A 26,593-nucleotide genomic window follows, 5' to 3' on the forward strand; every position below is an offset into this window, starting at 1 on the left:
GGTGCCTCTAGGGAGCGTTCTATTGCAATAATTTTTTTTTCAAATTGATTCTTTGATATTCGAGATAGAAATATTTCAGTTCCGCGAGCCCATGAGTTCAGATGGCGAGAGTCACCTGCAACATAGACACCCTCTCCACTGACCCTCGTCTAGCCTCTGCTAAAGAAATTCCTTTCCTGCATTCTCCCGTACCAGAGCTGGATGATCGCGTGACACATACGTCACGGGCCACACGTTCATTTCTTTTTCTCTCTTGCTTTTCTTTTTTTGCTTTATTGCGCACTGCCGGTGACGTTCTCGCGCGCGAGCTGTTGCGTTTATATTGCACACTCTGCACGAGAATGCACGAGAACACCTCACTATACAGGTATACGCAGTATAAGTCAGTGCTACACGAACACTGAGGCAGGTGCAAGCGGATCACAGAGCGCGATCGCGGGCTGGAACAGGGTAGATAATGTAGTTTCGTTCCATGCGCATGCGACTGGACGACATGGGAACAAGCAGACGAAACGTAAGTTCACATCTCTCTTGCTACAGCACGAAGTAGAACAAAGACGCGCGGACATTCGGCTTCTATAGGTTTCATCATTTCTCAAAACATTATGCATTCCACTGAAGCGACAGATCGAACCGATGACTGCTGCTGCCTGGAATAGTTATCAGAGTCACGTGCCACTGTGAGTGACGTCACAGCACGACGAACTGCGCAGGCGCACTTGCGCGACTGCCGTTGACTCTCCGGGTGGGATTGCGGCGTCCGCGAGTAGAAGGACGCAGGGCGTTTGGTTTGACATTTCGTCTCTCTTCGCGGTGCGTAGCAGTGTAACACTGCGCAGGCACCATCGTTAGCGCGCATTGTATAAGCATTGTACTATAAGTTGGAAATGGCAAAACCTGGTGAGGGGCCCTTCAAGAACGTACTTTCGAGGAGTACGCCAGAAGGCGTGCTGTCGCGGTAGCATGCAGTTGCCCGTAATTTCTTTTCTAAATGGCTCGCGAGTTTAGAGCAAGCCGTTGTTTCGAATCCATAGGTGCCAGCTTGGGGTACCGTCTCTGTAGGCAGCAGCAGCAAGGAAGGTGGCGGGGATACGTGTCATCAGTATAATAAATAACAGCACTCAGTTTATATAGGCAAAATCACTTGACGAACCAGTGTATTTGTCAAATGGTTACAATATATTCATATTCACAAAAAGACATTTTTGGCTTAAAAAGCAGGCCACAACTGGATGAAATTAAATGGAAGGAGCAAGATAACCATCGATCTCGACAGCTAGGGAGAGCAGTGAAAATTGAAGCGCGATAACAACAATGTGCAAAGTGATCAACATTTGCAACGCGAACATGTCTTTAGGAACAGTCGATGGCTGTGGTTCTATTATTGATTAACATGTCTTTATTTTCACTAGTATACAACTGCTCTCTCGGCACATGCGACCTGAGTAAATGAGTATTTATTACTGGTTCTAGATAGGCGTATGAGCAGGTATGTAGGTAGATAGTACGCGGGTATGAGCTATGACTCATACCCGGGTACGCAAGCAAAAAATAAGATGATCCACCTGACAGTCTACTGATCTCGAAAATGGTGCCTATTGATGACTAATCTACTGAACATGCATGTCCAAGTGATGGGATGTATCAGCTTTTGCACAGAACGAAGCGATTTTTCATCCAATTCGGGAACTGAGTTTTTGCACACGCACATTTGTTGAAGGACACGAAAAATCCATGGAACCGTAGCCCTAAACAGCTCCGCTGTAATGTTTGGATTCATCCGGGAGCAATGTCTACAGCATACCTGTATATAGAGATCTTTTCGGCATCAGACTTCTTAATAAGTGCAATTTACAGAATTGCGATGCAACTTATATCGCGGAGATAGATAGTTTCATATTCGCGCTTAGAATTTCTAATATCTTCCATATTTTCATCGTCGGCATTTCCTATTAACAGAAAGAAAGACACGATCATTAGCAATAAAACGCACCCTGGGGTGTGTCTCTACGTCCATCTCAGTTCAACAAATTTCATTCAAAGCAATCCAGCGGTTACCAGCATGCAGGTGACAATATTTCGCATTCTACAAAGCGTGTTATTGGGTTTACCGCATACCTGCACTTGAATGGCCCGAGGTAAAGTATATCCCAAAGGCATTCTCCGTCAAGCGCAGAAGAATTACGACTTAATATCGGCCTCCGCGGTCGCATACCGCAGTCCGATGCGGTTGGCCACTCAAGGGGGTCATCAGCGTACCGCCGCCCCTCGCCGTGTTTGACCGCGTCTGTACCCGAGGCTCCATAATCGAACTGCCATCTCAGTGAGACGATGCCTCAGTGGCACGTATACTGCCGTCTAGAACACCACCTGGCGTCGAATAACCTAAAGATCAACGGCTATACGGACGCCCAAGGAGTGCATGCGATATTCGGTGTCGATAGTGCCTCGCAGAGCCTGTGCTTTTAAGAAAACTGTTTCTTTGGGCATTTTTGGATATTCCTTTTTTTGTTGCTGTCAGTTAATTTAACGAAGAAACTTGAACTCCGAGAAGATAACACGAGAAGATAACATTCGAGAAGATAACACGAGCGTGCACTGTTGAAAAAGTCTCAAAACGAGTAGGACCGCTGCATTTTGGTGTACCGTAACGGTAATGCTATAATTATAGTCGGCAGTTGGTCACGTTGGTTGTGATGCCGCGTTCGAATGATCAATTTAGAACACTTCGAGATTTCTCTGATGGTCGTGAAACACGAAATTGTAGCCGCATTAAATGCACAGTTTATTCTGCTATATAAACCGCTTACTTGTGCTTCAGAGATACCTTTAGAATGGGGCAAATTTTCAGTTTCGCTATTTATACACATGTGAACCACAGAAATGATATTACTCGGCAACCGCTGAACCATGATCCATGACTCTTGCTACAATTAGGATATCAACGTATGTTCCAATCACTATTGCACGCAAAACGTCAATTTATGGCGTCAATTATCGCGCAATATGAGTAGTAGATGGGTCAATTATTTACAAAATATTATGCGGAGCTTCTTAGCTTAGCAGTTAAAACAGATACAGCTGTTTTACAAAGTAAGTATAGATGATTGGGATTATGCTCTGGGCTTTCTAACCAAGTGCACAGGAATGGAGGAATCATTTTCGGCAACTGCACCGAATTTGTCGAGGTTTGTTACATTGAAAAGAGAGAGAGAGAGTTAAGATCAATAGTGAGTGTAGGAAAGTGATCTTTTTATTAGTTAGGTCGTCAATGTTCCTGTAAAACTGTTGAAGATAACAAAACTGCCATAAACGAGACTACGAAGTTAACGACTAACCAACTAAGCATTGAAATAAGAAATCACAATTCTGTCAAATGCACTTAATAATGCATCTAAAGTAGACAAAGTGGACGTATTATATACATGCCTCTGAAATATGCGACAAATCGGTGAGTACAACCCTTTGGAAAAACCATGTAGACATTGTAAAAATTCAAGTAAACCTCAAATTCATTGATCAAACTTGTGCGCGATAGTTGCTCCATGGATTAAGATAACAGAACTGCGATATCTACTTTTGGCGCAGAGTTACGGATTTGTAAACTGCGCATTTTAACATTTTTTTTAACAGATGGATTTTCCGGAATGTATGGTAAACCATACCAGGCCCTGAATCAAAATTCCGCTTCCTACAGTCACTGGAATCTAAAATCGCCCCCCCCCCCCCCCCCACACACACATCCAAATGCAGCAAATTTCATACGAATCGGTTCAGGGTTCTGTAATAAAAGCATTTCCGCGTTCTACATGTGCTTGAATAGGTGGCATCGGAGTTGTCCTCGAGCTAAAACCTCCTCTTAAATGCAGCAAACGTAATTAACGCTTGTTCAGTGCATGTGGAACAAAAAAAATTTCCTAACCCTCTCATGTAGTTCATATGCTTACCTAAAGGAGCCCCCTCTGTTCGCTAAGTACCAAACCGCGGGGGCTATAGTGCCAAAGCGCACGGTTAACGCAGCTTCCAGAGCGGCCTTAACCAGAGCGTGACTGCTCAATATACGCGTGACTCGTGCTTCTCATTTCTATCCTTTTTTTTTCATTGCGTTTAGCTCGCATCTTTTCCTTGCCTTTGTTTCATTCCTCGGGCTAGACAAGGCTGCACGAGGCGTCGGCATGCTTGATTAGGGCGCGCCCGAGGAAACAGATAGCTCCGCCACGTGACGTTCATTAACCCCTTCCTGCAGTTCCTTTCATTTGCCGTCTCTGTGCGCGTGCCGCAAATTAGGGCACACAAACACACACGCGCCTTCATTACGGGATCATGGAGGCACGGCTCCGTTGCCTGTTGTGGAATGGGGCGCGCAACCAGCAGTGTGTTGTTGTGTCGATCGAGTGTTGTCCCAGTTGTGGCGAGAAGTGAAAAAAAAAATGTGGGTCGGAGGTGGGAGGGGGAGGAAAGGGTTTGTTCAAAAAAACAAAAAAACTAAACAAGAGAAAAGAAAAGGTGACAGAAATGCCACTCGGTGGGAAAGGCACTAGCGATAGCCGTAACAGGGATAGCTGGCTGGAAGGCGACAGCGATAACCAGTGGTGAGAATGGCCACGAGAAAGACGACGACGGCATGCAGCGACCAGATTTCCTGGCTCGGCAACATGGCCGATTCCGGACAGTTGTGTCGGTCAGATGTTTCGTAGTGCAGCATCTACAACATGAGTCAAACTCCGCTACAAGTTGCCGAGACAATGCGCTGCTACCTCTTTGTGGTCGCTGATGATGATGATGATGCTTCGTTAAAAAAAATTAAATTATGGGGTTTTACGTGCCAAAACCACTTTCTGATTATGAGGCACGCCGTAGTGGAGGACTCCGGAAATTTCGACCACCTGGGGTTCTTTAACGTGCACCTAAACCTAAGTACACGGGTGTTTTCGCATTTCGCCCCCATCGAAATGCGGCCGCCGTGGCCGGGATTCGATCCCGCGACCTCGTGCTCAGCAGCCCAACACCATAGCCACTGAGCAACCACGGCGGGTTGATGCTTCGTTATTTCTAATGCTATTTTCTTAGAATTGGGCTGGCTTCGCGGCACAGTCATCTACTCTACTTGAGCTACTTACGTATTACCATATTGTAATCAAGCACTCTGCCCATCTCTGCCTAATTGTCTCGTAAGTTTACCAGATGTGCTTATGCGACAGTCCTGTCCTCGTCTGTTCCATACTTTCTTTTTTCCAGCAATACCCAAAACGTGCCCTCGCTTAACTGTCTACCAGGTAACGCACCCACTGTTTCGGAATCCGGCCTCGCGCTTGTGAAAGGTGAACGATTCCTAAGATTCCGGTAGGATGACAATGTTTGCATTAGAAAATGATGTGTTGAGTCGTATCCACATGCTTTTTTTTTCCTTTCGTTTTTTTCTTTTTTGTTGCAGACCCATACCTCATTCCGATGTGAACATTCGCTCATGTAGGCTTTTGCTCTCAGACAGCCACTTCGGGAATCGAAGAGCCTGGCACTACCCTTATTAGTTGTCGCACAAATTTTCTTTCCTGATTTCTTTCGTGCACTCTCTGTAAAACTTGCGTCGACATATTCTGGAATTAAATGAAAGTCGAGCCACCAGAGAGCGACTACTTAAAATTTCTTCTTCCATCGCCTGCTAAACTGACTGCAATAGCTAACATAAGAAAGAAGAAGGCGCTAATCGAAAATTCCGTTAATTTGTATCTGCTTACAGCGCATTTATATATTATTGGTGAGCATAGGCCATCATGTAGCCAATTTTTTCTTCCTTAATAAGAGACGCGATAGTCATCACACCTTCCCACGTTGCGCGCAACGGACTGTGTAGTTTCTGGACTATTTGGTAGAAGTGCTCCAGCCAATGGCGACGATTACTACATCAGCGACAACAACAAACGCGATGATCACAGCGGTAACGGTGACGTCCATGACAGCAACTAAACATAGGACCAAAGGAAATCGAACCTTGAAGATTTACAGCATTCCACTTGTGACTGCCGCGGACACGTGACGATGGCAAAGCGCGTAAACACAACCGCTATAGTAGGGGCCGCGGAATATTGATAAATTACTCTTCTCTGGTGGGAATTCGACCCTGCGCTGTCCTATCGCAACAAAGTCGCAGATAATGCTGTAGCTTTATATCTGTGCGCCTTCAATGAAAGGCAGTTTTTATCTTATCTAACATGAGGAGATAACCTTGTGCACGCATATGCAACCGCAGCCCACATCAGTTAATGTTCAACGCGTGTTCGTACGGCAGATATAATGGGAGAATTGCTTTGTATGTCATGATTGTTGAAGCTTAGGTGACCTTGGGCTTTTAAGAGAATTCTCCTCAGGGTAGTAGACACTCTTCGTTGCCAAGTTGGATGCTTGGGCAGGTTGATGACTCGTAAAAAAAGAGACAGCACCGAGAAAGACTCTAGAGAAAATATTCGCCCTCTTGTTTCATCGAACACTTACGTTCACTCGTAATGGTTATCTTAAAAGATTATTTTATATGTAATTTGTTTTTCCACATATACGCATACTCCAGGTCAGCGTAAAGAAGAATTACTGCGTTTTCTGCCAGAACGACTGACCACGAAAGCCTGGGGGGCGTTTGCCCGGGAGCGATTCTCGTGGGAAAGTGCGAGAACGAAGCAAGCGCCCACGCACGCATGTTGTAAAATTAGCACCAACGATAACAGCGGTTCTAATAATGATATCGTGGTATGTGCACGTACTGATTTTGTCTTCTGCAGTTAGTTTGCCTTCCCTGTTCTCGGTCGCTCTTTACTGGCACCAGCGGAGTATATACGTGTGGTCAAATCTTGCGATCCCCTCGCAGGCATTATGGAAGTAATGCCTGTTACCATATTCGCCGTTGTCGTCGCAAGAGAACAGACAGTGCCTCCGCGGCGTACCCACCATATGTAGCACGAAGCAGACGTTGGGAGTCCACTGCTCAATTCCCAATGAGTGTGACGTTATACCTGAGCGCCTGAGGTACGCCCTCTTCCAGACGCTCGAAGCAGACGACAGACACAGTGCAAGCAGACGGTAACGACATCTGAAAGACGACCGGAGGTGCTCGTGTTTCGACCGCCCGCAACAATGGAGGCACCGGAGGCGCACCCATTGTTACACACACCGCTCGCACGCCACCCCTATAGAAAAGATCATTGGCGAAAACGTCGACGCCATGGAGAGCTCGCTCGGTGCTTCCGATATGACACCACGTGAACTTTTTCCGCTCAGTCCATTAACGTCCTCTGCCAGTTGCTTCACTGATTCACTCAGAAAAGCAAGACGTTAACAAGCTCGCCTCAGCGCACCCTCAGGCACTCACTGTTCGGGGACCATAGACGGTGTGTCCGTCTCCTGGAATCACTTCCCGTGGGAAACTGAGCTCTCTACGAGCGTGGAAGTGCTCCGGCGAAACAGAGCGCGCGGAAGGCGACAGCCCCGGCGCGCACGCATCATTAGGCCTAACAGACGAAAATGGCGGCGCCAGTAAGGCGCTAACTCGACGCCTCTCCCTTTCCCACCCGCATTGGCGACAGCACCCACGTCTTCACCTCACGGCGACGGCGATTTGGCGAGGTGAAACAGACTCGACGCTGCGGGTTCCGGTACTTCGGCTTCGTTGAGGACGAATGGCGGCCTGGTGCAAAGCGCGGCGGAAGATCACAGCTGGGAAGCGGCCGTGCTTCTGTATAGTGCCCCCGACACTTCTCCCTTGGCAGACCGGACACGCACCCCTGTTTGCGACGACCGGGGTCAGCGATTGTGTTTCAGGTGCCTCCTCTTTTCTTTCTCCCTCTTGCATTTTTTTTGTTTCTTTTTTTTTTTGTGTTAGCCGTAAAGTAACATTTGGGTGCGTGCGGTCGCCCTTGGCATCGCTTTAGCGTAGAGGCTGCTCTAGAGTCGTTAAGGAGCGACGTCAGTTCCGGCACCGCAAGTTTGTCAGTGTTGTCTGACGCGCCGCGACCGCGGCTGTCTGGGAGAGTGTCTCAGGATAGGCTCATTTGCCAGAAGCCGTTGTGCACGTCAATATGAAAATGAGAAATTGAAAGCTCATTTGTGCGGCGTTGTCGCTGCTGATCCGAATCGTTCAGGCGATTTTTTCTTCTGCCCTAAAAAAAATCTTTCGAAAGGGTACTTTCTCATTAATAATTATGCGGATCTCACTAAAAGCAAAAAGAAAACATTCTCTTTGAAATCATTTCCCAGTCCGAGTTGTGTGTTAGTGCACGTTTATATCCGGCTGTGCTGTCCTCTGTTGTTTGAGTCGTGCTCTCGGGATCTTTAACGTGCGCCTAAATCTAAGTCATCATCATCATCATCATCATCATCATCAGCCTGGTCACACCCACTGTAGGGCAAAGGCCTCTCCCATACTTCTCCAACTATCCCGGTCATGTACTAATTGTGGCCATGTCATCCCTACAAACTTCTTAATCTCATCCACCCACCTAAATTTCTGCCGCCCCCTGCTACGCTTCCCTTCCCTTGGAATCCAGTCCGTAACCCTTAATGACCATCGGCTATCTTCCCTCCTCATTACATGTCCTGCCCATGCCCATTTCTTTTTCTTGATTTCTACTAACATGTCAAACTAAGCACACGGATGTTGTCGCATTTCGCCCCCCTTCGAAATGCGGCCCCCTTGGCCCAGGTATACGATCCCGCGACCTCGTGCCTGCAGGAGCACGTTAGTAACACTTCACAGGAAAGCGCGCCCATGACAGCGAGCCAATGACAGGTAACAAGGCCGAAAGGCGGTTTATATGTTCAGCATACGAGCAGAGCAAATCCAACACGAACAGGAGATACACACGGACACAACGCTCTTCCGTGTTATTTTTTTTTTCGTGTTCCATTTGCGCTGCATTTCGCCATGAACGAACACAACTGGCACAGTTTGTTTGACACTCTTTTTTTATTATTATTAAGGGTTGCGGCCTACTTCTAGCTGCCTAAATAATACAGCTACCCAATCGGTATACATAGCCACGAACTCGAGGGCACCGCTCCGAAAGTTGAGCAGCTGACTGTTACGTTTTTATGTGTACACGCACGGTCATCTTTTGGCATTTACCTAACCTATTGTGCGTACCTCTGCGTATTAGTGAGCAATGTGTAGTTGTTATTCCATCATTACCCGAAAGCAAAGGTGTGCGAGAACAACTTTATCAAATCATCATCTTTACAGCATTCTTAAAATAAAGCATCCGTACGCCCTTATATTCACACCAGGCGAAATCAGCGAACTAGGCCCTTCGTACTCTCTTAAGGGCCTTATGGGTGCAGTATGGGTGCTTTCATCAAAGATACGTCATATTTAAAAAAAGTATATGCTGAAGATAATTTTCTGCCAAGTGCATTTTTCACGGCATTCCACCCTTAAAGGTGCAAAAGGTGTGCGTACATGGATTGCGGGCGTTAACTTATTCAGGGGCTACGAGAAACACCCTAATTCGCAGGGCTCCAGTTTGATTTGGACCACGTAAAGTTCATGAACCAGTGTTTCTGATCGCTTTTGCATTCACAGCACGTGAGAATTGGATCTCCACGGCCGGGAAAGTGTGCGTGTGTGTGTCCATCTCAGCCACCGATGCGGGTTTGCGCGTGGTGTGGAACCAAGGCTTGCCTTATATCACTGCCCTGCTAAAACGGTATTTTTTTTTTTTTTTGCGAGCAGAAGTGGTTTGTATTAAAGGTATAGCAGAACCCACCCTCTGAAAACAGAACCGCGAATGCAATCCGTACCCTTTATTTTAAGCAAGTATGGGCGTATAGGAGAGCAAATACATGTAAAACGTTGCTCCACGTGTGTAGGCATTATAAGGAATAAAGCACGCCGTTTTAATTGTGCTGTTTCCTGCATGCACTATGGGTATATAGATGAAAAAGTAGGCAGACTGATTAAGGCACTGTGCAGTAGAGATATGATAAATGTAGTGCGGAAGGCCTAAACATGAAGTGTGCGCTGTGCGTAAACAGGTTGCATTTTTGTGCTGCAACAGGGGTATGCAGTTTTGCTTTAACAGTCACATCACCGACATCCATTCCCTTTCCTTCTCTGCCCCAGCCCTCACGAAAGTAAACTAGAACAACGCATTAAATACCTTCTAATGACACTGAATATTTTGCGGCCATGGTCTATGCTTCTCTCATCTGGCTTAGTCATATTTTTGTCGACATTCCATAGAAAATGGATCATAATATGGGTTAGGATCCACTCGACAGTGCATAAACTGTCTGTGGATATCAACTTTTCTGAATACTATTATTCCCTCAACTGCCTGCAGACATTCTACGCACTTTCTAGATAAAGATAGGTAAAATCTGCATCAACCAGCAAAATGATGTGCAATGGTCCGTCTTTGTTCTTTCCCCTTCGCGAAGATCAGTAAGCGACACGATATTTTATGAACTGCGTAGATCCATCGCACTATCAATCAGGGCTAAAGAGAACCCAGCTAAACTGAAGTCGCACTTCACTGGAGAAATGGACTGCTTAGCTAAATATAGCCCAAATTCAAGAAGTGTCAGGTATGACGGAAGGTCGTTCGCAAAACCGGTAATCGCGTACGAGATTGGCAAAACCTATAGCCGAGACCCAGTGGGATGACACCTCCTGGTCAAAGGTTTTAGACTATAGTAAAGTATTATTTGCAATCCCTATATGTCCACTCATTCGGTGAAAGTGGTTGACCACAGTGTACGATATCCCTCCTCCTTTCTTGTGGTGTATGTCGTGCCAAAACTCCAGCCACGCGTTACGTCAGTGCGACGTCACAGACTTCAGCGCCCTTCTCCTACATAGGCCACTTCTGCGCAAAACAAAGTCAGCGAAATCGGCTGGCTTTTGCGTTCGCTTTCATTGGAACGCTGCGCAAGCTTTCTTTTTCGATGTACGATTAACTGCGCCCGGGGAAACGCTGTCAAAACCCGTGACTTTATGACGCACTAGTGCAAGGACATCAATACCGCGACAACAAAAACTTCTGTTTTTTTATGTATATGCTTCCGTGAAGGTGCATAAGTGGACGCCAAGCTATCGTACAAGCCCCGTTTACGATTGAAGCTTGACCTAAAGTTAATCGTCACCGTCCCTCGTTATACTACCCCTAGGGTCACTAGGCTTGATCAGAGCAGGCTAACAATTTACCTACCAACAGTTTATGTCTAAAGGCGCGTGAATACGGTACACTTCACCGCGGGTCAGAGCAGACGGGACCGGCGCTAAAGTCGCGGTGTTCCAGGCGTCGTGACCCGTAAAAGGCAGGCAACGCAGCCGCGGCGCCGCTAATAGACACCCGACACCGCGGAGCTCATTAGCCTTCGACGAAGCTGCCTCGTTTTATTAATTAACCCCTCGAGCAACAACGCAAGCTATACCCACCGCCGCACCTGCGTTACGAGCACATCACGCCTACTAGACATCGTCTGTATATATATATATATATAAATATACTGTACGCGTGCTCGCTATATAAGAGTGCCTCGTGAACAAAGGGTTCGCAAAGATGAAGCTACGGTCGTTAATCCACGAGATCGGGGAACAAACAGAAAACAGCATTAATGGGCGAAACGAAGGCTGCGCGTCGGAGTCATTGCTCCGATTCGGTCAAGGTCGTCGTGCCGAAAAAAAAGTAAGTGGGCCGGGCGGGCTTTTCGTTTCTTTGTCCCCTATACAGCCGTACTCGCGTTTCGCCGTATCAGCATTGCGCAAAGCCGTACAGCGCTGTCGCGCAGTGTTGAACACGTTTTGAGAGGAGGATGTGATTGCGCCGATTTGATTGTGCCTGTGCGTGCGATTGCCTGTAATTCGTTTTGTTACTTCTTTGTGCTACGCAGATGGGCATCGTGGCTCAAGTACATTCTACCACTCCGCATACAGCAAACCGTTCGGTAGTAAGATGGAAGATGCCAGTGAAATGTTGACAACGTTGCAGGATCCTAAATAGTCAGCTATCCACGCGGGAAAGTTTATTATTGTAACGAGAATGGTTGCTACAACCACGCAAACCATGCGTGCGATTCTGCCAAGCACTCCCAGACACAAGTGCCGCCAACTTGAAAGGAAACCTATGAAAGAGAATGGCAATGTTAACGTAATGGTCCAACACATACTGGTCCAACATACTCGTCCAACACATCGTAAGAGGTCTCCTGATCTGGACGACTACACGCCATGCATTCAACGTAGGGTGTGGACCAAGGCAAAATAAATTTATCTCCCCAATGAATTCACGAATGCTTTAGCGACGCTCGGGGAAGCCTGTCGACGCTGTTGAAACAGGTGCACCGTGGCCCGATTCTGGAGAAATGAATTCGAACGCACCTGTTTTGCAGTACGAACTCTTTGCAGCGCACGTGACCTCAACTCGAGCACCATGCCGTGCCTGCTGCGATATTACTCTTGCAGTCGCCACACTTGCCGCTGACACATTCAAGTAAGCGCGAATTTGTTTCTTTTGTTTTTCTAATCAAAGGAAAGTCAGTTGATTCGTTCACCAAAAATTATGTTCACGGCAACCACTCTTTCTTCACATAGCAGGGGGGCTATTATTATTATTTCTTTTGAACACACATACGCAGTTTACAGGAAAGAGAAAGCGACGAGCAGGCTGGCAACTGCCACCGGAAGGGGCACAACGCCTGCCTGCTCTTTTGAAGGGAGGTGGCAGCAACACAGAAATGGACGATAGGAAGGAGGGGAGGAGAGAGGAAAGGAAGAGCAACAGGACAAATCTGAAGACTAAAGTAAAACACAGTACACTACTCTCGTTGTTCTGCCGAGTTTCGACTCTGCAGCCGGAATTAAAGCAGGGGGAGGAAGAAAGCGAAAAGCAGAAGGCAGGGAGGTTAACCAGAATTACGTCCGGTTGGCTACCCTACACCGGAGAATGGGAAAGGGGAAAACAAAGCTGAAAGGCAGAGAGAGGAGGGACGGAAAGAAGGAAATTAGCGGTGAGTGCGCTGACGCGTGTGGTCCAACAGAAATTGCATTAGTTAGATAGCAGAGGTAACAAGAAAGAATGTGGGATGAAAAGAATTGGCAAAAGTTCCAAAAATTACACTAGGAGTATGCCAATGAGGGTAAAGGAGGGGCTGCTGTGCTCCGAGACCAACTGTGGCTGTTCCTCTGAGATAGCCGATATTCTTGAAGCTTGAAATGCAATCGAAGTCTTATATTGTCTACAGAACTTGAATATGATTGAACCCATAGCCGTAAAGGCTATGTACGCATTCAACGATATAACGAAGAAATATAAGCAGATTCAGTAAGCGGTAGTTTCACGTTTAAACAAAAAGAAAAAAACGCAACAAACGAATGGTAAAATTGCAAACACTCATTAAAACACCTTTTGCGTGCGTGCTTGATTTCTGTGGCTCTTGTGTCCGATTACTCAAAACAGGTCAAATTTGAATGTGCCCAAGAGCACCTACATTACGTGAACATTAATGTTGCGTGAACATTTATGTTGTGTGGATAGTTTTATTGTATGAACATGCATATTTTTGCATGTTAACTGTGTGCGTGAATGTTCGTGTGTGTGTGTGTAATTATTATAATTTTTCTTGTGAACTTTACGAGCAAAACTAACATCAGACAAGAAGACCACCGGCGCCATGTTTAGGCGCCAACCCATTACTAATAACAGTAACTTAAAGAAAATGTCCCAAAACGCTGAAGAGGTATTTGAGGTTGCGATGTAGTCTTTGGTATATAGGTACACGAATGTAATAATGAGAGCATGCAGTCCTCATTATCTGAGTCTCACAAGAAATGGCGATCTCAAAAACAAATGTCACTTGCACATATTACTGTGTTATGCGCACTTGTGTGCAGATGAGATGTGCGCTTTGGAGTGCCTCCACTGCCAGGCACTGAGGTGCACACCGAAGTCGTGCTTGGCAGGAACACACTTGTGTGTAGGATATTTTTTAACGATAAAGCTTTATCATACAGAAGAAAAAACTCGAGATAAACTATAAACAACGACCCTTCATGATGGGCTCTTTGTCATATAACGCTTAGATTAAAACCAGGCCGAAACATTTATCAGTTCAACAGCCACTTGTTTCTTTGTATCCTCGAAAACTTAAGAAAATGTCATTCGAGCAGACTTAATACTTTTCGCTGTGCTTATCTCGATGGCCCAGCGGTTTGACGAGTGACAATTCTCTTCTCTGCTTTAGTGGGCCAGAAATTAAAATTGTAAAAGAATTGCGTGACTTTACGTGCCAAAACATTTTCTGATTATGAAGCACGCCGTAGTAGGGGACCTTCCTCGGCACGCTTTTCAGCGTATAAGATGGTGGTGTTCTTGGTATCGCCAGGCCTAATTTCCCAAACGAAGTGGAAGTGGGAGTCAGAATTATTTCGTTATATCCATTAAGTCGATTAAGTGCTGCATTCGCCTCACTCCATGGGGATTTCAAAGGTAATTTGACCTACTTCGTTTTATCCAATATTTTATTGTATCCCATTTTGCTATAAGGAGGTTTCACTGCATTGTTGATACTAAGGTTACAAATAGCTTTGTAAGCTAAATGAGAGTGATGGTAACGCCGCCAGGAAGTTTTCGCACCTGTTCCTCATGACTTCATTTATTTTTGAGAACGATTATCCGAGTTCATATATAGTGAACTCCTGATCATAAAAGGAAGATTAGGCTGCATTTTCTGCAGACTATTGAGCCAACTTTGCAAGTTTCACTATTATCTCCCGGCCGGATAAGCCAACTATGAGAAAAAAACATAGATGTTTGTGATGTCGCACAAGACTATCGACGCTGAAAATTTTGTGAACTGTGTAAAAATGTGAAAATGCAACTCAAGGAAAATGCTTGCCGTTTCCTTTCCTCCTCTGTTAGTAATCGATCTTACTTCCGCCGAATGAATCGAAACCGAACTTTGCAAGGACAATTTACTGGCATTACTAGACAACCTCTTCAACCTCTTTAACTATGCAGAATACCTCTGTAACTATGCAGCCCCAAAGTGTGCTATCTGACCCAACGTTGACTGCGATCTTAGTGGGAGGTATATCGCTCAACACTACGCGTGCGCCTTGTTCTATGCATTAGTGTCATTTCTGTTCTCACTGCAATGTATTATTTACGGGAAGCCACAAGCTTAAAGACCACGCTTTGCAGGCTAGTTGGAACAGGCGCCTCTGTTCGTCCTACTTTGTAACCGACTGCAGAGACCGCGTATGCTTCTCCGTATAACACGCAAATAACTGTCTTTATAGCGGGTTGGCCAACTTCTTGCGCTTCCACTAATTCCCCATCATTTTGTTCTCCAATTGCAGACGCACGGGGCCGGCCTCTTTCCCGGCAAAAGAACCGCGCCGAAGCGGAGGAAAGGGACAAAATGGCTGCGCTCGTCAAAAAATTGTTTCCACGGAAGAAACAATTTAGCCTTAATCGTCCGTCGAGAACGAATGCCTCCAGCAGTGCGATGCATAGGGTACGTACACTGTGTGGTTCAAGCTTTCGACCCTCTCGTAATTACAGAGCCGAAGAAGAAGTGGCAGATGTATATACTCACGCCGGTCTAAGAAGGGGAGGTCTTCTTTTTTTGTGAATGTGCGGCCCCAGCGTTCATCGGATATTTCCGGTCAATTAGAGGCTACGCATATCTGCACAATTAATCGTCAGTGTCCCACAGTATGGTTGACCTCCTTTTCGCGTGAACCATTCAAATCTCGGCAATTGTGCGTGGCAATTGGTTGAGCCCTCATTTGGCTCACGCTTACGGAGAAGACATGCAGTAAATCATGTCTAAATAGTTTCTTTCAAATTGAAGGTCCCCGACAAAACTGCAGGCATTCTTGAACGACAGCACAATGTTCCCGTTCAAAACGCGTTTGCTTACTCGGGCGGATTGCGAAAGCCCAGAAGAGCTGACAGATACTTTTATCTATTCAGTCAGTGTTTCTTCATGTCGCAAAACACGCGACAACTCTGCACAGGTGAAGGTGATAGCACACGAGCGCGTGAGAGTGATAAGTGAAAAACGACTCCTTGTTTCTAGGCGTTAAGTTGAAATTATGGGGTTTCACGAAATAGGACGTAGTGGCGGACTCTGGATAAATTTTGACCGCACGGGGCTCTCTACACACGCTTTAACAGAATATTCATGCCATAATGGCACATCCATGTACTCTTATCTCAGACTCATTATCTCAGTTCACATCGCGGTTAGAATCCATATCAAGCAATTAGTAACGTAGTCTTATTCACATCAGATGCTTTTCAATTCTTGTAAGCCATGCTGATTATCGGGAACGTGTTTACTGGTAACTTTGCTCCCGTTTGCTGTCCCTTTCATGATGTATTCTCTCTATTGCTGCGCATGTCTCCTAGATATGTGATATCGATATTTGTTTTGTTTTTTTATGTATTCCTACCTTGTTCCTTTCCGTTCCTTATTTCGCTGATTGACACGCAATTTGTACGTGCACGTTTATTACCATGTATTTCATTTTTTGTATGCCCACCTGCTATATGGTGCCTGATGGGACTGGCAGTATTGAAAATAAATAAATAAATAACGTGCGCGTAAATCTGAGCGAAGGGTGGTTTGTATTTTGTACCCATCGATATGAAGCTGCCGCGACAGCGATCAAACCAATGACCTCAAGCTCCGAAGTGTAACGCCATATCCACTAAGCTGACCCAGCGAGTGCTTCTATATAGGCGGTAAAATCGCAGAGAAAGCTGACGACATCGGATAGAAATGTAGAGCTTTCGCCTATACCACGAACGAAGGGTTATTCAAAACCGTTATCATTGACAATCACGCGGTTAGAATATTACACTCTCGCAGCTCTGTGCTGTTGCTATGTGCGAGGCTGTACAGTTCTATTATGGGAAACGGAGCCTTCGAACGGGAAATAGAGACGCAAAAAAAAAAGTCACGCAAAAGCGCCATCGTAATTCCTCGCGTACGGGCGAACTGTTGACCTGCGCTGCGCGCCCGTATATACGTCAACTAATTGTACAACACGACACAGATGTGCTCCAACAATAAAGTGAAAGATAAAGCGAAAGATTAAAAAAAAATATGGTCGGAAGAGCTGGCTTCGAGCGTCGCCGGAATCAAAAGGTCGGCAGACAAACGAGGGTCGCAAAGAATGGCGGCCTCTCGTCAAACACGTATTATACCCCGAGTGCGTGCTCGATAGCAATGCAGGATTGAATAGCAGGGGAGAGGGTGGTGGGCGCGAGAGAGGACACAGGGACGGAGGGCAGTATACGGCCTTTCTGGTTCGTTTATGTGCAACGGGAGCGACGGAGTAAGAAAAAAAAAGAAGAAACACAGAAACAAAAAAAAAGATCGTTCAAACACGCAAACAAAGTAAGTGTAAGTGAATCGCCAAAACCCGGACAAGGCAGGAAGGCCGCGCTACGTGATCGTTGGCGTCCGTGCGGGCGCTTTCGTGCGCTGGCGGCTTTCTCGCGCGAGTGCCGAGTAATTACAGCTGAAATGCGCCCGGCTTCGCTTGCCGCGTCATGCGATCCCGCGCCCTGGGTCCCTTTAGTTGCGTGCAGCGGCTCCGAGGGCGCCCAATGCGGATAGACCCGGGCAATGGTATAAGCGTAACCACCCGCCGCGGAAGCTTAGAGATTATGGCGTTCTGGTCCAGGTCGCAGGTTCGAATACCGGGCGCGGCCGCTACATGTAGACGGGGGGTAAAATAAAAAAAAAACTCTCCTGGGCTTAAATTTGGGCGCATCTTGTAAAAAAAAACACATGCAGTAAAAATTATTACGATGCCATCGGCTACATGGTGTCTCAATAGATCGAGATTTGCTTTGGCACATTAGGCCCCATCATCAGTAAGGCTTCGATGACTCGATCATCTATCTTTGCTTCTTCCTTCTTGTTCATTTCGAGATACGATATTTATTTTGTCAATTTTAGAATCATTATACCTATGCTTAAGGCGCCAAAAAACAACACACAGCACACAAGAGAGGACAGAGGGACATAGTGTACTCTGTTGTGTGTCGTTTTTCGGCGCCTGAAAGATAGGTATAACGAGTCAATACCAACTTACTTAGAAATAAGCTTTCTTAAGTCAATTTCAGAAAGCCTAGTGCCTACACTCTTCGTAGCCTCACCAAGCCTAACGAGCTGTGTGTTTGATGATCTGTTGATTATTTAAAAAGAAATATTATTGCATAGGAATTTTTTCACATTAAGTAATTTCGCTGAATCTGTGCACGACGTTAAATTGTTGCATGAATGAAATGATTGTGTCGGGTGAAGTGAGTACTTCCCACCTTTAAAGTATACATGTGGTCTGTTTCAAACACGGCCGCCAGCACCACTGTCCTGTTTAATATCACGGCAGCAAAAATAAGTTATGGGGTTTTACGTGCCAAAACCACTTTCTGATTATGAGGCACGCCGTAGTGGGGGAAGTCCAGACCACCTGGGTTTCTTTAACGTGCACCTAAGTCTAAGCACACTGTTGTTTTCGCCTGCATCGCATTGCGGCTCCGTGGCCGGGATTCGATCCCGCGACCTCGTGCTTGGCAGCGCAACACCATATGTCCACTGAGGAACCACTGCGGGTCTGATGACAACACCACCGGCTGGCGGCGATGTTTGCTGAGGTGTACCCGAATGGCGTACGAACGCATATAAGGCTCGTGCTGTACAGTTGTACCTGCATGTAATCATATGTTTCCGTAGTTTCCGGTTCAGTTACGAGCTATATATAGTCAGCAGTTTACTACGACACCTGTGGTGGTATTTGGAAATATTTAAGAATGCGGCACCAAAAATATCGATGCTATTACACTTCCCCCCAAACGGAATGTACGTACTATCAAAAAGATTTTTTCGCTCTCCAGTTATAAGCACGGGTGTTGTGGTTAATCGTTGTCCTAAAATTCTGCGCTAAGAATCAAACAGTTACGCATTGCTCATCCTTTTCAATTTTATTTTTTATTACGCTTAATCTTTAGACTTTTAATGATTAATTACATTCCTATTTATTGGCAGCCTTGGTGCATTTAGTGTGATTCGCCGTGGTTGTTTAGTGGCCATGGTGTTGGGCTGCTAAGCACGAGGTCGCGGGATCAAATTCCGGTTACGGCGGCCGAGTGGACACCCGTGTATTTAGATTTGGCTGCACGTCAAAGAACCCCAGCTAGCGAAAATTAATCCAGAGTGCCCAATTACGGCGTGCCTCATAATCAGATTGCGGTTTTGGCACGTGGAAGCCCACAATTTTTTCATGCTTTTAGTGTGCATTGCACACGAAGTGTAACAAACTGTGAAGTGTGTAGACAGGAACGCCCGCTAAACGGTGTTTTAAGAATGCGCGAATTGTGGATATTGAAGTCTGTAGAAGGTATACCGTAAGACTGAATGGTTTGTTCCATTTCAAACGCTAGTAGCCCGCGCAGCACTGTCCAGAATTGAATAGACGTAACATCGTGCGCTTTTCACAACTTGACGTCATTACCCACTCTGCCATCTGCGTCCTCGGTTTTCCTCTTTCCTTCTTTTTGTACCATGTGTCCGCTATCGCACACTGTGGCATAGTCGGCTTCATTCGTGTGTTTCTATCTTAACATTATTCCTAATGTTCCTTTTTTGTACTTCTTTATATATATATATATATATATATATATATATATATATATAACATACCGTACTTGCCCTGTTTTCTTTAGTGCGGGAAAAAACACATGTAGCAGGTGCATCCCCACATTTAGGTAATTTGCCCCGATGGCCTCCACCACTCAACTCGCCAACAGATGTGACAGAGGACGCCACTGCTTTGTTGACGCCTGCTTCTCGCAACGAGGGCTGTCGTCTGCTTTCATTTGAAGCTTTCATATCCAATCCAGTAATTAGATATGTTTTCCGTGTTATTCATCAGCAAATAACACATTTCTTTTCGTAGTTATTGTTGTTGCGAAATGAAAGCGAAACATAAAGAACCATGCTTTAACGGTGATGACAGCAAGTGTTTTCTGACATAGGGGAAAAAAAATTTAACGTAACAATACTTGTTGCTGGGTTAGCTTCATCAAAATTTCGTTAACATGAAACACATCGTCTGGTGTCTGCGACACATTTGTGGCATTACGTAACACTGAACGAGAGTTTCTGCGCTGTGTGATTGGATATTGGTGCGAATTTGTTTGACTGCTGTGCGCAGACGTATGTGCGCACATGGCCACCTTCGCGTATAAATATGATCCCGTCTGCTTTCAATAAACTAGTTGCAAGTGGCGCTCTTTCCAGTCCTAAAGCTTTTTTTCGACCTTGGTTGCGTCTTAATTTCTGGGAAAAGGGGAAAAAAGTTGCAAGGCGGAAGCAGACGGCGAATGCTGTTCACAGCTGCAGGCAGCTCGAATAAGGACGGGTTGATTAGATTCAACCCATTTGAATCATGGCGCATAAAGCCGCTAACTCAACACGCGCAAAGTCGTCCTCTTCGTTCTATTTATCGAGTCGTCTTCTGCACCACGCCAACATTATAAGACACATAAAGGATATCTCTGCGAAAACTTAGGTGATATTTAAAAATAGCGGCCTTGCAATAAAAGGACGTTTTTTTCGGAGACAGTTGTGGCGACCATGATGCGACGGGTGATGCATGGTAATTAGTCGGTAAGTAACAAAATGTAATAATTAACTTTATAACGTTTAGTTTAAGCGGGCTCATCGTACATGGTAAACTGAAGCGAGCTTTCCGTACAAGCCATGTCAACTTCTGGGTCAAGAAAAATGAGATCCCCCGCGGAATTGAGGCTGCAGCGAGCGCAAAGCCACCCCCCTCGAGGGGACGTTCTGCTTACGTCACCCTGCAGAGGGCAGCCATGTGTGCTGGGACATCCACAACGAGGAAACCGAAAGGGAGAGTGGATACGAAAATAGAAACTTGCAGCAGGTGCATCGAAGTCGAACACACATATGCCGCATTCCGCGCACGGTGCGTTTTACCATTAAATTACCTAGGCACGTACGTCCGATCCACTTGTTCGGGAATCTACGCGAGAACAGTGCAGGGAATGGTGGCCGCCGCCGTAGCTCGAATGGCACATCATCCCTCGCGGAATGATGGAAGATGTGGGTTTTGCTCAGCTGCAGCAAGTTTGTATTATCATCCACTTTCGTTGCGAGTTCCCGTGTTTCAACTTTTCCCGTTAAAGCTAACTGTTCATTTGCCCGTGTCCTTTCTATGGCCTCATTGTCGATTTTTCTTCATGCGTTTGTAAGTGACAAGAAGTGGAACTTCCTAACTTCTCGCTAAACTCTGACGTACGTATTGTAGGCATAGTGTAATAGTACGGAAAACATTTCAATACGGGGCTCGCAATGTCAAACCCGTGCTCTCCTTCGGTTAAGAAGGCAGAGAACATTTGCACCTTCGGGGTGTAGAGCGAACGGGCTTGAGCCACATGCTTACCCTGTCCCATGCTAATCGTGTGCTTCCATTTACTTCGACGCCGCGAGTATCAAATGGCCTGCGCTGTCGTCTGCTCCCGCGGCGGTCTCGCACCGCTGCGCGTCGTGGGCAGCAGGCCCCTAGGTGGCGCCACCATCGCGCCTACTCCTAACGACGACCGTGGAACCCGCCTACCGCGCCGCGGGAACAATTATTTCGGCCGTCATTTGTTGCTACGGCGCGGATCTGTTCCCTCTTCTCTGTGTGTACGCGTGGACACTTGGCTTTGGAGTTGCGTTTGTTCTCCTACTTCTGCTTTCTTTCTTTTTGGTGGACTTGTTTGTAGTGTCCTCCTTTCGCAAGCTTAGCAGACGTGCGCCGACCGAAGCCGCTACCGCGGCAACTGCGGTGAGCAGACGGCAACTGTTCAACGCCGTCTGCTAAGCGCGCTAGCCAACGCCTGCCTGTATCTGATGGCGCGTCGCGGAAACGTGATCTCTCATTGAATAGTTCCCTCTTTTGAAGAGATGGAAAAAGAAAATGCCGTGGAGCTCAAATGGAGTAACCTGCGCCCTTAATCTATTCCTCCTAACCTAATATTTAAATTAAATCGACCACGTGCCTGCAGATACAACTGCTGATTTACGCTCGCACCATAGCAAGCTCGCCACACTATTGCTTATAATGAGCGTTTAACGTGATCACGACGTTGACGCTCATCTGTATTTGTCTTCTTTCTAAGATGACAATCTTGACGTCATTCATAATGGTAAAAGAGTACTGTAATCTGAGAGGCAGTGCAAGAATAAACATTATTGTGATAAAGTATCTAGGCCTAAAAGTGTCTTGTTAAAGGTTTTCTAACTAAAACAAACAAAACATTCATAGTACACGCAAAAGCAAGAGAGCGCCATGCATTAACACTTCCGCTCTATTTCTCTGTTCGCCACTTCAAACAAAGGTAACATCAGATTACCTTTTAAAGAAAACTTAACCACATTGGTTAATCTTGTATGTCAAGGAAATTCATGCCGACGAAGATTATGAATATTTATTCACTAATGCATAATGGGAAGGCAGCGCCGCTGCGTGTTCCTATGTAAGGTCAAATGACGTCATGCTATGTAGCTTGTCTATTGAACGTCTTTCTGTTTTTCGCATATATTGAAAAGCTAGGAACCACATGACAGTTCTCAGCTTGTATGCAACGAAATGCAAAATAAAGAAAATTCATCGAGAGCAACGAAAGATTGAGACTATCGAAAGCACACAAGTTCAGGGATCACCGCATTTACTAGATTATAGCAATAGTGAGAGCTCATATCTTGTATTGTTAATAACCAGTATATATAGGTTCTTTAGTACGCAATTCGCAACAACGTAAGCTTGCTCGTAAAGGAAGTATTCAAACTCGGAAGCACTGCAAATGTGAATGCGGTTGAAGACAGCCGTGATGAAGTCCCCCGGTTATGTTAAACAGTAATGCATGTCGGGAGTTCATGTGTTAGTGTGCGCACGGTAATTAACCATTATTTCCTGCGCACTTACATGCTCCACTTGTGAAGATTCTTGAGCGTGGTGTTTCTTATACTCCCCTCGGTGACCTTTAGGTGCTAGTGATTCGCTTTGTCCAAAATACTCTCTCGAAAGTTCGTAGATGGCTGTTGGAACTACATACTGTAGTGTGCGTGCCAGGTGTATCCTGTGGACGACAAATTCCAGAAAGAGCGACAACCCAGTAAAGCGTTTTGAGCCGTGACGCGTTCGGTAAAACTGGCGGCACATATGGATTTCTGTGAACTAGGCGTGCCCGCTGTGTGTGACCGTCATTTATCTCTTGGGCAATGAACGTTAAACAAGGTCAAAAAACAAAACGAAAAAGGCATGCGAAAACAAAGCGAGAGAGGAAAAAGAGAGAAGAAAGCATTGTAGGCGCCCAGCGAGCACACAAAAAAATAATAATGCAGTGAAATTGCGCTCTGAAAATGGTAGCATACGTCGGGGCGATTCATTCGCCGTTACAAATGATTTCCGCTGGCACCCTTTGCGCACTACGTGTATGTGTGCGTGTAATGGTCAGTGTGTGGGTGCCCGCACGTACGTGCGTGTATTCGCGGTGCTGTTTTGGGGTTGCCTGGATGCACGAATGGCATTACCTTAATTAATAAAAAAGAACAAAGGAAATGTAAAACGAGTCACAAATAAACACAGAGATAGCAGCGCTAGAAAGAGCGACAGAGAGAGAGAGAGAGGGAGCACGACAGTCGTCACGTGTTTCGCGCGGGAAAGTGATACCGCAACCCAATGTAAAGCAGACGACACGCATGGGCGGGCAGATGCAGGTAGACGGCACACGCACAGAGAAAGAAACAGACGACAACTACGGACAGGCAAAAGCAGACGGTACTCAGAAAGAGTCACGAGCAGACGACAAACATACATGCAAGCACAAACGCGCACGCAATGAAGAAAACCAAGAGAAGCAGACGATAATGCGCCGAAACACCGGAAAACGAGCGGCGAACGCACAATCTCGAATGTAACTGACCGCGAGGCAGACGCCCGCACGCCAGTATTTGTGGGTGGAGCCTGTCTGTGATGTCACGCCCAACCTGCGTGACGTCTCTTGGCTCCTCCCGCTCCGCTCGATGTCCCCGTGCCGTCCGGATTCGCCTCTCGGCTACAGTTGTCGCGAACCGCTGTCGAGTTGTCACCGCGGAGGCGGCTTTCAATCGGAATGCGTCCGCGAGAACTCGTTTTCGCGGCTCCGCCGGCTGTCCCCGGCTCGTCATAATGATATGCCTTCGATGTATCCGTTTTCTCGTTCGCTAATTGCCGCTCTTTCAACGGCGGGCGAGCGCCCTTGAAGGCTCGGAGCCGCTCTCACACAGCGCCTCTTTCCACGAAGCGAATGCCGCGCGCCGACTTCGAATTTGGCAGGAGTCCAATTCTCGTTTCTTTGTCGGTTTCAATTTAAAGCTATAAGCGCTGAGCTCGTTCCCAATGGAATATCGCACAGCACGACTCAGCACCAAATGAAGTCGAAATCACAACCCTCATTGATAAATGTGATTTACGTGCATATCACCCATTATTATTTTGCTTTCAACTCTTTTTGAATTATTTAATTTGTTTCTATCCCAATATAAAAAATATTCAGCTATATACTTTAGACCCCCCCCCCCCCCGCACACACACACAGAGAGAGAGACACACAGAAAAAGCAGTTATCAAGCTTAGGAGCAGTTACAACGCAAGAACATCTTGAATATACGGGCCCTGGGCTGTGTCTCCTATGTGCGTAATGTTTAAAATTGTCGCACTTGGGCAGTACGCTTATTTTCCTACCGAACTTCAAGTTGCGTATAGTCAGAACACCGAAATGAAATGGGAGTGATCGAGCTGTGGGGGCTGGTAAACTGTATATGGATGACTTTCGCTCGATTCTGTTCCTTCCTTCGGAAGAAGCATGAACAACCAGCCGATCCCCCAGTTGAAGTAGCAAAGGCAAGGCGCAGAAGACCAGGACTTAGGAAGAAGAACACAAACGACAAGACCGGCGCCACTTAGGAAGAAGAACACAAACGACAAGACCGGCGCCACTTAGGAAGAACAACACAAACGACAAGACCGGCGCCACTTAGGAAGAAGAACACAAACGACAAGACCGGCGCCGTTTGTGTTCTTCTCCCTAAGTCCTGGTCTTCCGCGCGCCTTGCCTTTACTACTTCAAGCATGAACCAACTAGCCCAAGCAAGAGTTTTACTTCCCCCAGTTGAAGTGTGCGGACCATAGTTGGGATCACTGAAGAAGTGCGAAAAGGAACAGAGTTGGAAAAGAGTCGTTGGGTTGTCTCAGTCCGTCTTTACTTCTGCCTCGTCTCCACCATGTAGAAATGCGCATAAAGATTGCGTGAAGTGCAGCAGCCACAGGATGTCTAAAGTGGCCAAGATTGGCACGGCGCGCATGGCTAAGAAATACAGCAACCATATATGACGACATCTGGATGATTTGAGTAAGCAAGGTTATTATATGTAAACACATTCCACTCACGCCGTCAGATTCCCTTATTTCCACCACGTGGACCGAGCAGATATTATTAATATTATTATAGATATTATCATATGTGGTTATTATAATAATGTTATATTAGGTACTAATATGTGTGGCTTGCACCCACAACACCAATAATGATATATCTAATTAAGTAATAAGCACATTTGCTCCAATGGGCGAATATTATCCACGTTTCGTTCAAATCAATGCAGCCAATTACTTTGAAATCGTTGTAGCAGTTGCTTGAATTTAAAATTATTTTTTGTCTCCCATGTCCATTTTTAATTCCAAATGCGCAATTTTACCCTAGCTAAACCTTCCTTTCTCTCTTTAACTGCAAAACTACCAGTTGTTCTCGGCGAGTCTAAACGGAGCAAAGAGGCACACTGTACACGTATATCTCCAATAGAACATCCCCGCATGGGACCTCTTTCTGGAACTCTGCGATGCGTCCTTTCCTGCCTGCCCCCCAATGACAGTGCTTACACTAACCACCTTGAACTATATATTCGCGCCGATGCGCTACTCGGAAAACGGTCGCTCGAGTCTTTCTGCAGACCGCCTATATAGCAGCACCGCGAGAGCGGCACAAAACGGGCCGTCATTTACGTATTTCGGGTTTCGTCCGCGCGCCCTGGATCGCCCACTTTGCGAGCCACTCGCCGCACAAAATGCCCTGCTATACGTAGCAGTTCTCCTGCTGCAGCAGGGGCGAGGCGCCTCGGCAACACGGGGTGTGCGTACCTATGTACGACTGACTGATGGCGTACGCGAATTCATCACTCAAAACGCCGACAGTAAGTGACCCGCGCCGCAAGTGTGTCATTTCCTCGGCTCGCTTGTGCGTATGCACCCTATAATATTACGGCTCCTCGCGTGAAAGGCCCGCGAAGACTCCCGCGAATGCACGCCCCTCTCCCCCCCCCCCCCCCCCCCCCCTCTTTCCTCCGCTTCTGAAAACACAGCCGCGAGGTGTTCTTTTACGCGCGACTCCTTCCTTTCTCTCTCGCTCTTTTGCTTCGTCTTTTGGATGGCCGTGGTTGCGGCGCGCGTGGCGATGAAAGGAAGCCAACGTTCCGGCGACGT

General features: G+C 46.4%; 1 protein-coding gene and 1 long non-coding RNA gene across 3 annotated transcripts in view; one reads left to right on the forward strand and one right to left on the reverse strand.

Annotated features, from left to right (window-relative positions):
- LOC135914295 (homeobox protein unc-4 homolog) overlaps nucleotides 1-26,593 on the reverse strand; it is a 233,907-nt gene that overhangs the window by 97,222 nt on the left and 110,092 nt on the right. The window lies entirely within an intron of this gene.
- LOC135914297 (uncharacterized) overlaps nucleotides 11,540-26,593 on the forward strand; it is a 140,641-nt gene continuing 125,587 nt past the window's right edge. The window contains exons 1-3 of the long non-coding RNA XR_011507960.1: nucleotides 11,540-11,672; nucleotides 11,878-12,476; nucleotides 15,344-15,501. This is a non-coding gene — a long non-coding RNA (uncharacterized lncRNA). The remainder of the gene's footprint in view (nucleotides 11,673-11,877; nucleotides 12,477-15,343; nucleotides 15,502-26,593) is intronic.

This window comes from Dermacentor albipictus, chromosome 8, assembly GCF_038994185.2.
Source record: "Dermacentor albipictus isolate Rhodes 1998 colony chromosome 8, USDA_Dalb.pri_finalv2, whole genome shotgun sequence".
Classification (NCBI taxonomy): domain Eukaryota; kingdom Metazoa; phylum Arthropoda; class Arachnida; order Ixodida; family Ixodidae; genus Dermacentor; species Dermacentor albipictus.